The sequence below is a fragment of the Haliotis rubra genome, unplaced genomic scaffold (assembly GCF_003918875.1).
Source record: "Haliotis rubra isolate DU_JTF1 unplaced genomic scaffold, ASM391887v1 Scf94, whole genome shotgun sequence".
In the NCBI taxonomy this organism is placed as follows: Eukaryota; Metazoa; Mollusca; class Gastropoda; order Lepetellida; family Haliotidae; genus Haliotis; species Haliotis rubra.
Window position 1 is genome coordinate 1,902,650 of NW_025767679.1, and position 9,241 is coordinate 1,911,890.

The 9,241-nt window shown below is 38.1% G+C and overlaps 1 protein-coding gene across 3 annotated transcripts in view; it reads left to right on the plus strand.

Annotated features, from left to right (window-relative positions):
• The window catches only part of LOC124264750 (titin homolog), a 66,617-nt gene that overhangs the window by 22,580 nt on the left and 34,796 nt on the right, over nucleotides 1–9,241 (plus strand). The gene's annotated exons all lie outside the window — the stretch shown is intronic.

The following is a 9,241-nucleotide window of genomic DNA, read 5'->3' on the forward strand; positions in this document are numbered from 1 at the left end:
ATAGATATGGTGGTGTACTGGTGCCTTTTGGTAGTTTTGGAATTCTGAATAAAATATTTTTGGCTTTTCCATGGCAACAAGTTTGACTTTGACTGAAATTAGTGGTAGTGCTCTTTTCTGGAGCAGAACTCTAAAACCGTTCACTATTTCTTCACCAAACTTGGTCCATGGATAGATCTGATGGTGTACTGGTGCCTTTTGGTAGTTTTGGAATTCTGAATAAAATATTTTTGGCATTTCCATGGCAACAAGTTTGACTGAAATTGGTGATAGTGCTGCTTTCTGGAGCAGAACTTTAAAAACCTTTCAATACTCTCCTTCCACTTTTCTATATACACACCTAAATATTTGACATAATCATAACTCGTAGACATAATCATGAAGAGTATTTTGCCATTGCGGGGGATATTGATGACTTTGTCTTCTTGTTTGTAAATTGTTATGACATGCCGTGTACTTCCCCTGTATAATTGCCCTAAAGGATTATCTTATCTTTGCTGATATCTCTATCCCCTAGCCCGACCCCAACGATCGTCTGCGACACCCGTCCAGGTTTTGCTTTTGATCTGTTTCTTTTTATAGTGACAGTGAGACTCCATGGTAGCTACATCCTTAATAGTTTCAGCATGAAAGTTATTATTTTTTACGCCAGCTTTCGTTTATAATGAAGCTACGTCTAATTTCAAATTAGGCATTTAAACAGTGTCCTTTGTAATACAATATCATAGCACACTAATTTGCTTAAAGCCATGGTCTGTTCCAAATATATCATTTTGGACATTGCTCATTTCTGCACTAATTTCTCCTCAGTAAAGTCCTTTTTCTACGTTTCCTATGTCCCTACCACTGAGACTGTAGTTAGGCCGAACTTAGTTTAACAGATATTTTACACTTGCACATATCAACTACATAAATTGAGAAGATAAATGAGAAAATACATTTTTTTCTATTTCCGACAGTACTTAAGGAGCTCCGACAACTGAGGTAATAGAGGTTTATTTAAATTACTTGGAGCTCTGACATTTGGGATATACAGGTTTATATGCCTTGTCAGGAATCCGACAACTAGGAGCTCCGACAACTGGGGTAGAAAAGGTTTATTTACCTTACTTGGAGCTCTGACATTTGGGATATACACATTTATATACCTTGTCAGGAATCGGACAACTTGGGTATACAGTTTTGTACACATCATGATTGACAGGAGCCCATATAAATGGGGTATGCAGGTTAATTTACCTTGCCAAGAGCTCATACAACTGGGATAAATGTGTTTACAGATCATATGAGGAAATCAGGCAGCTTGTGTGTAAAGGTTTGTTTGCATTGTCAGCAGCAGATTGTCCTTTAAAGGAAGTAGTTTTTCTCAAATATGACAGTTGTGATACAAACAGGTGCAAACAATGAAATCAAGGGGATGTAACTCTTTTCTTTTTTCACTTTTAAATGTACACTTATGATTGTTACTGGGAAGGTAAATGTTTTATAGTTCAACTCTGAATCATGCATGGGAAAAAAGATGGACAGTTTCATCGGCATATGCAGTTGCTATACTTCAGTACTTTCAGTTTTAGATCATATTACATGTTCCAATCATTTCCATTCTTTTGATTTTACCTTGTTTTCACATCCACATAATTTGCCCGCCGAAGACCCGGGTTCCATTCCCAACATGGGTACAATGTGTGAAGCCCATTTCTGGTGTCCCCCGCTGTAATATTGCTGGAATATTGCTAAAAAGCAGCGTAAAACCAAACTCAATCACTCCCTCATATAATGTGCCATTGAAGTCACTTGATATTTGTGTTGCTTATTGACACACAGTACACAATTGTGGATTTTGTGGAGCATCTTTGATTTTGTGATTCGACCAAAATATATTTTTGTCAACTCTCTGTGGCAACAGCTGTGACTGTGGTCGGTAATGATGGAATTCCTTCTAGAGAAGGGGCGGTGGGGTAGCCTAGTGGTTAAAGCGTTTGCTTGTCATGCCGAAGACCTGAGTTCGATTCTTCACATGGGTACAATGTTTGAAGCCCATTTCTGGTGTCCCCCGCCATGATTTTGCTGGAATATTGCTAAAAGCGGCGTAAAACCACACGCATTCACTCACCCACTGGTTCTTCACCAAACATTCTAAGTAGTTTTAATGGTGTACTGGTGCCTTTGGGGATTTTTGAAACAGATAAGTATAGTGTTCTAATGGCAACAAGAAGATTCAAGTATTTTTCCACAATTATTTACCATTGAAGGTGGATACCAATGACATAGTCCTCTTGTTGGCTTTAAAGGATCGACCCCAGAATGTAGTAAAATGTCATCCTTCATATTCAACAGTGACTTTATTTCACATTGTTATGAATGGGATGATACTTGATTCGCTCTGCATTTTCATTAAAATTCTGAATGATTAAGGGTGATCTTGTGTATGTTACAGCAAAGGGAAATTTTGCATCACGTATGATAGTTTTTGTTAATATGTTAAACTGACACACTTTGAAAAAAACATTTGTTTCTTTATTTGTAGTTCGAGATATTATGGAAACAAATATTTTGTGTACTAATTGATAATTGTTATATTTTACAGTGATAATTGAGCATTATTATTAGATTTGGAAGTTCCCTTGAACTGGTTTACAGGTTACCTCAACCTTTCTTATGCTTTGAAAACATATGGTCATTATACTGTCTTTTTATTCTTATCACACAGGGGTGAAACGCAATTTGATGTAAATATGAGTATTGTGATATGCATTGTATCGTGACCCAGGGCTTTACCTCGACTCACAAACATGGGCTCCCCGGATACCTCTAATTATTAGTTTTGAGGGTCCTTGCAGGCAATATGAGGGTCCTGTGAAGTAACAGTGTAGAGAATTGTATGTTGTGATGAGTTCTTTAGAGCCAAGGAAAGGAATCATTGATTATACTGACCAATGGGTGAAATGATGCAAGTAATTGCTCTGAAAGGAACACTCAGTGTCATAAATCGGTTGTGGGTACAAAGAATAATATTGTGCGTCACTCTAGACACAGTGAATTTTTTTCGGCGTCCATTCTCTACATTTGTTCCGGACACACATTTTCGCGTCACTGGTGACCTGTCTATCATTATACATTTGTGTAATGAACTTACTGTATTGTTCCTCCTGTTACACATGAACACTGGTGAACATAATTTATTAATTATTCAACGTTAAACAGCATTCATAAGTTGCACAGATGTCCAGTTACTTACTAACATTTGAATTATTCAACCCTTAGCTTGGAGGGAACAAAGATGTTTCACGGCCCTGAGGCAGGTAGTGCTGGTATTGGCATACAACCTGCGATACAATACATCATGATACTCAAATTTTAGTCATGACAATATATTGGCAAAGTATTGTGCACTGAAGCTGCGATACGATTTGAATCCCGATATAAGGGTCGCGATACGATATGTATCTCGATACTAAAACCTTTAATTCTAACACCAACTATAAAAAGCAACTTAATATCCAAACTAAACCATTTTAAAGTATTTCGTTAAATCCCACCAGCGTTTTTTCAATGTTCATTCGGAAACGAGATAATTAAGTTTATACACGGACTTTGTGAATGTTAATAACATGCGAGCACTATGTCTGACACAGTTCTTGACGCAAGAATTTCCGAGAAAACGTTTACTTATGAAGGGGAAAATAAGTAAGCATATATTTTAATCATCAAATGAAAGTAAGTCTTTTTTCTTTACGGATATCACAATTCGACAATATCCAAAGTTAAACATTGATGTATCGTTGCCTATTTTTAGTATCGTATCGGGATATACGACAATGTGAAAGTTCGTATCGATTCACTGTATCGATGGCTCATGGATCGGTGCATCGATGCGTATCGATGAATCGCCACACCACTAGAGGCAGGCTCTATCATGAGACAGGGTGCATACTTCACAATACTATATCCACAGTGCTCATATCAGACACATTATTTCTGAGAACAGTAACCAGTGGACCATGTACATGGCTTGCCTCTTGGGCTGCTGACAGGGTAATGTAGCAGAAGAGAAAAGTAACAAGCGTTTTTTTCACTTATAAGAGCCATGTCAGATGTTTTACAAAACAGATCCCATTGGCAAATATATTATTGTAAACTTAAACTGTCGGTGAAAATACAGTCAGTTACATTCTTCCTGTGAAAAGTGGCATCATGTTTTGTCTCTGTTTCATGTATGCAGGCGGCAGAGGTAACAAATCTTTGGAATGTGTCTGCATGGTATCTGTCTGATGTGCAGTCATGCACTTGCTGTTCAGGTTTAATGATGCATACCTTACTGTCAAGACATGGTGTAATATTTTTCTTGTTGACAATTCCTTAGAGTAACCAACTATCTTGGATCTGATAGAGAGATTCAGTCCATTAAACAGAGGTGATTTCTATAACAGAATTCAGATTTCTGTACTTTCCGTTATTCCTGTACATAATGTGTAACATAAAGTATAAGTGAATATATAGCATCATGAAACCACAGGCTGCAGCAGCAGTTACAGTGTTCTGACAGATCAGGCATTTTTGTGACTTTCTAGCCTTGTCTTCCTACTCACATCACAGGCTGGCTGCTCCAGTTGCCAAGTGTGTGGAGTGTTTTGTTTGTTATCCATGCCACAGATGATTGTAAGCATGTTTACAGCAAGTCCAGAACACACGTAGTTATGCTATACTTACACATAGTGCTAGCGATATGGGAACAGTGATAGGTGAGGTAGCTCAACCTTGACCTCACTGTTGACCCCACTACCGGGCTGATACTGATATCACAGACAGGAGCTGCCCTACACAGGACTATATTGTGTAGGTTATAACAGTGGATACAACCTTAGTCTGGCACTATATTGTGTAGGTTATAACAGTGGATACAACCTTAGTCTGGGTCTATATTGTGTAGGTTATAACAGTGGATACAACCTTAGTCTGGGACTACATTGTGTAGGTTATAACAGTGGATACAACTTTAGTCTGGGACTACATTGTGTAGGTTATAACAGTGGATACAACCTTAGTCTGGGACTATATTGTGTAGGTTATAACAGTGGCTACAACCTTAGTCTGGGACTATATTGTGTAGGTTATGACAGTGGATACAACCTTAGTCTATGACTATTTTGTGTAGGTTATAACAGGGGCTACAACCTTAGTCTGGGACTACATTGTGTAGGTTATAACAGTGGATACAACCTTAGTCTGGGACTATATTGTGTAGGTTATAACAGTGGATACAACCTTAGTCTGGGACTATATTGTGTAGGTTATAACAGTGGATACAACCTTAGTCTGGGACTATATTGTGTAGGTTATAACAGTGGACACAACCATAGTCTGGGACTACATTGTGTAGGTTATAACAGTGGATACAACCTTAGTTTGGGACTATATTGTGTAGGTTATAACAGTGGACACAACCTTAGTCTGGGACTGTTTTGTGTAGGTTATAACAGTGGCTACAACCTTAGTCTGGGACTACATTGTGTAGGTTATTACAGTGGGCACAACCTTAGTCTGGGACTATATTGTGTTGGTTACAACAGTGGATACAACCTTAGTCTGGGACTACATTGTGTAGGTTATAACAGTGGATACAACCTTAGTCTGGGACTATATTGTGTAGGTTATAACACTGGATACAACCTTAGTCTGGTACTATATTGTGTAGGTTATAACAGTGGACACAACCATAGTCTGGGACTACATTGTGTAGGTTATAACAGTGGATACAACCTTAGTTTGGGACTATATTGTGTAGGTTATAACAGTGGACACAACCTTAGTCTGGGACTGTATTGTGTAGGTTATAACAGTGGCTACAACCTTAGTCTGGGACTACATTGTGTAGGTTATTACAGTGGGCACAACCTTAGTCTGGGACTATATTGTGTTGGTTACAACAGTGGATACAACCTTAGTCTGGGACTACATTGTGTAGGTTATAACAGTGGATACAACCTTAGTCTGGGACTATATTGTGTAGGTTACAACAGTGGACACAACCATAGTCTGGGACTACATTGTGTAGGTTATAACAGTGGATACAACCTTAGTTTGGGACTATATTGTGTAGGTTATAACAGTGGACACAACCTTAGTCTGGGACTGTATTGTGTAGGTTATAACAGTGGCTACAACCTTAGTCTGGGACTACATTGTGTAGGTTATTACAGTGGGCACAACCTTAGTCTGGGACTATATTGTGTTGGTTACAACAGTGGATACAACCTTAGTCTGGGACTACATTGTGTAGGTTATAACAGTGGATACAACCTTAGTTTGGGACTATATTTGTAGGTTATGACATATGTATGACTCATGTATTACTGATTGTGTGCATGAAAACTGACAAGACAATCACAATGAAGGACTGTATTGTGTACATTGTTGCTTTGAATACAATCTTAATTCTTGACAGTGGATGAACCAACTTTGAAGTAGGGCTGTCAAGGTTATTAGAATGGATATCATTGACTAGTTTGTTTGCTGTCTTATTCACCAGTTGTCTTCATGTGGTTAGGATATTGCTTTGTACAGTGTTTTGAAAAGAAACCCTCAAACACTATACATTCTTTTGATTTGCCTAAATCTGCTGAAGTATTTGCAACCTATATGCATATGACCCTAATATTGTCTTCATGAATTCAATCTTGTTTCACTGATATAACACCTTTCCAACTACAAAAAAGGAGGCATGTTCATTCGAATCTCATGTAACTGGCATGTAGAACAAATCTGTGCCAGAAAATTTACACTTAATCTTGTCCTTTAACACATGGTTATGTTGGCAATCACTCTTATGATTGAGGGATTGTTTCAGTGAAATTCAGCTTTTGAGATATTACCCGTACTCAAAGAAAACGTCAGCAGCAGCCACTCAGCCTGGCCAAGCAAGTATTTGCAGAGACAGAGGTAACATGAACACATCTGCATCCCACAAACACTTACATACTGGAGGAAGTCTGTCCAGCTATCAGCAGTCCCCACTATTACAACAACATCTCAACATTCATACATGTTGCAGTATCTCCCATACAAACTGATCAGAGCAATTTCTTGATGCACTGAATTATTCAGCCAGTGGCTTGTCGTCTGCTGGCATGGCAGAATGCAATATGGCCGAGGAGCCCAGCTATCTGACCTCATTACTGTGGGAGCTCATTGCTTGCTGGCTCACAGCTATGGCTTGCAGGCAGACTGGCTGCTCTCTCAAACAAAGCAATCGTTAGTGTGAGTGCACCAGCTGAGACTTGGCTGTCTTTATGCCCATAATGTTGAGTGGGCATTGTGGACTGGATATTGGGATTTGTATATAGGTACCCATTAGAAATTCCACAACATCCAATCACAGATGGGATGAGATATTTATATGACGTATCCACGTATCATGTTTTCATATCACAGAAAGACAGTTGATTAGTTTCTGATCAGTCCTGTAGTATTTTGTTACTGATAAGGACAAGTAGAGTGAAATAGACTGTGATATCATCAAACAAAATCATTAAACTGTGCAGTTTCGATTCAAAATTTTCATTCTTTAAATTTTTAATCATGTATTTGATTTACAACTTTGACAGCTGTAATGATAATATAACATAAAGTCAAAATGAACGTAGCCATTATTTGGTGATGTTTGAAGTGTGGTAGTAATTTTTCATAAGTTTGCATAAAAAGCAAAAATCACAATCTGGTTGGAGATAAATGCACTTGAACCTAACTGTTTGCTGGATTCTTTCTCCAACATGGCATGTTTATTTGGAAGTGCCAGAAAACCATACCTGCACCTGTTCTGTTTCTTTCTTATTAGCCAGGAGGTTGTTTGGTCTGGCATTGGTTCTCTCAAGCAGTCCTTTCTCAGCCTGTGTGCTGGACTGCAAAATATCAACGGGTCTCTATCTATTTTCTTTGTGGTCTTCTGTCTAAATATTCTAGTGACTTGTGAGTGGAATAACTAAGTCCAACCAGTAACAACAGAACCACAGCAAACATTTTATTTTGTCGTTGCGTAATTTAGGATAGAGAATTACCACATATCACTTGAAGGAAGTTAAGTTCTGCTGAATTTTGTTATAATCTTGTGTACGCATTATGGGGCTTATTCTCAAGGATTGCACTGTATGGTCAAAACTTAATTAAAGGCACTATGTCACGCTTTTTCAATAATATTTTGGTCTATGATACATATATTGGGGCATATGTACTCACTTTAGCTTATTATTGATACAATAAAAGACTTATTATCCCTTACAACTTGACTGAAATCTATAATTGAAACTTGGAGGCGAGCTGCTTCCAAACAGATAAGACTTGCCATTTATGGAATGTGAACGATTGCGCCATACATCGAAATCTGTCGGATGCGGTGTTGGCTGTGTTTGCCGAACTGGCCACAATCACAAGTTGCATTATAGGTATTCGAGCATTCCAAGGGACATAACTCTATGGGGTTCGCTTGAAATAAGGTTAGGTCGGTAGAGGGCGTGAGAGTTGATTTAATCCAACGTTGCATTAATACTTTCGAACTTTTTAATCTCATATTGTAATGTAAATACATAATTTTTTTGGGAATAAATATATGTTAGCTTCGCTGTTGGCTGATAGTTGGCATTAATGAGAGAAATGCAATATTGATTTTTTAGAAAAGTGTGAGTAGTGTGCCTTTAAGTATAGGCTGCCCCCAATTTTGGATGCAAGGTTACAGAATGTGGTGTTGAACAGTAAACAGACCTAAAGTGTTTCGTTGCAATAGTATTTAACTTTCATCTTGCAGATACTGATGAATATTAATGTAGATATGCTAGACTATAGTAATCTGGTGTAAGATGTGACTGTATTGTTGGACAAATTTGATGGAAGAATCAAACAGTGACTGGAACATGGACTGATGACTGATTGTTTTAGCGCCAACCAACATGGTCAAACTGGGACAGATGTGGACAGAGCGCCTCTATGGAGTTTTGTGAAAGTAGTTTGGGGATTGACGTAATTTGCATAGTTATCAGATTTGGATACCAAGTTTATCAGATTTCTTTATTGCACCGATAACACCCTCCATTAGATGATAATTAGTTGTAACCCAACTATTTTGGAAGCCTGATGGAAAAGGCTGTAATAGGGGTCTTTTAGACTCTGGTTTACTTGTTATTCGTTTGACCTTGAAAGAAACAATTGTGAGGCAACCTTGTCTATAGACTTGACCATTCTGTTGCTTCTC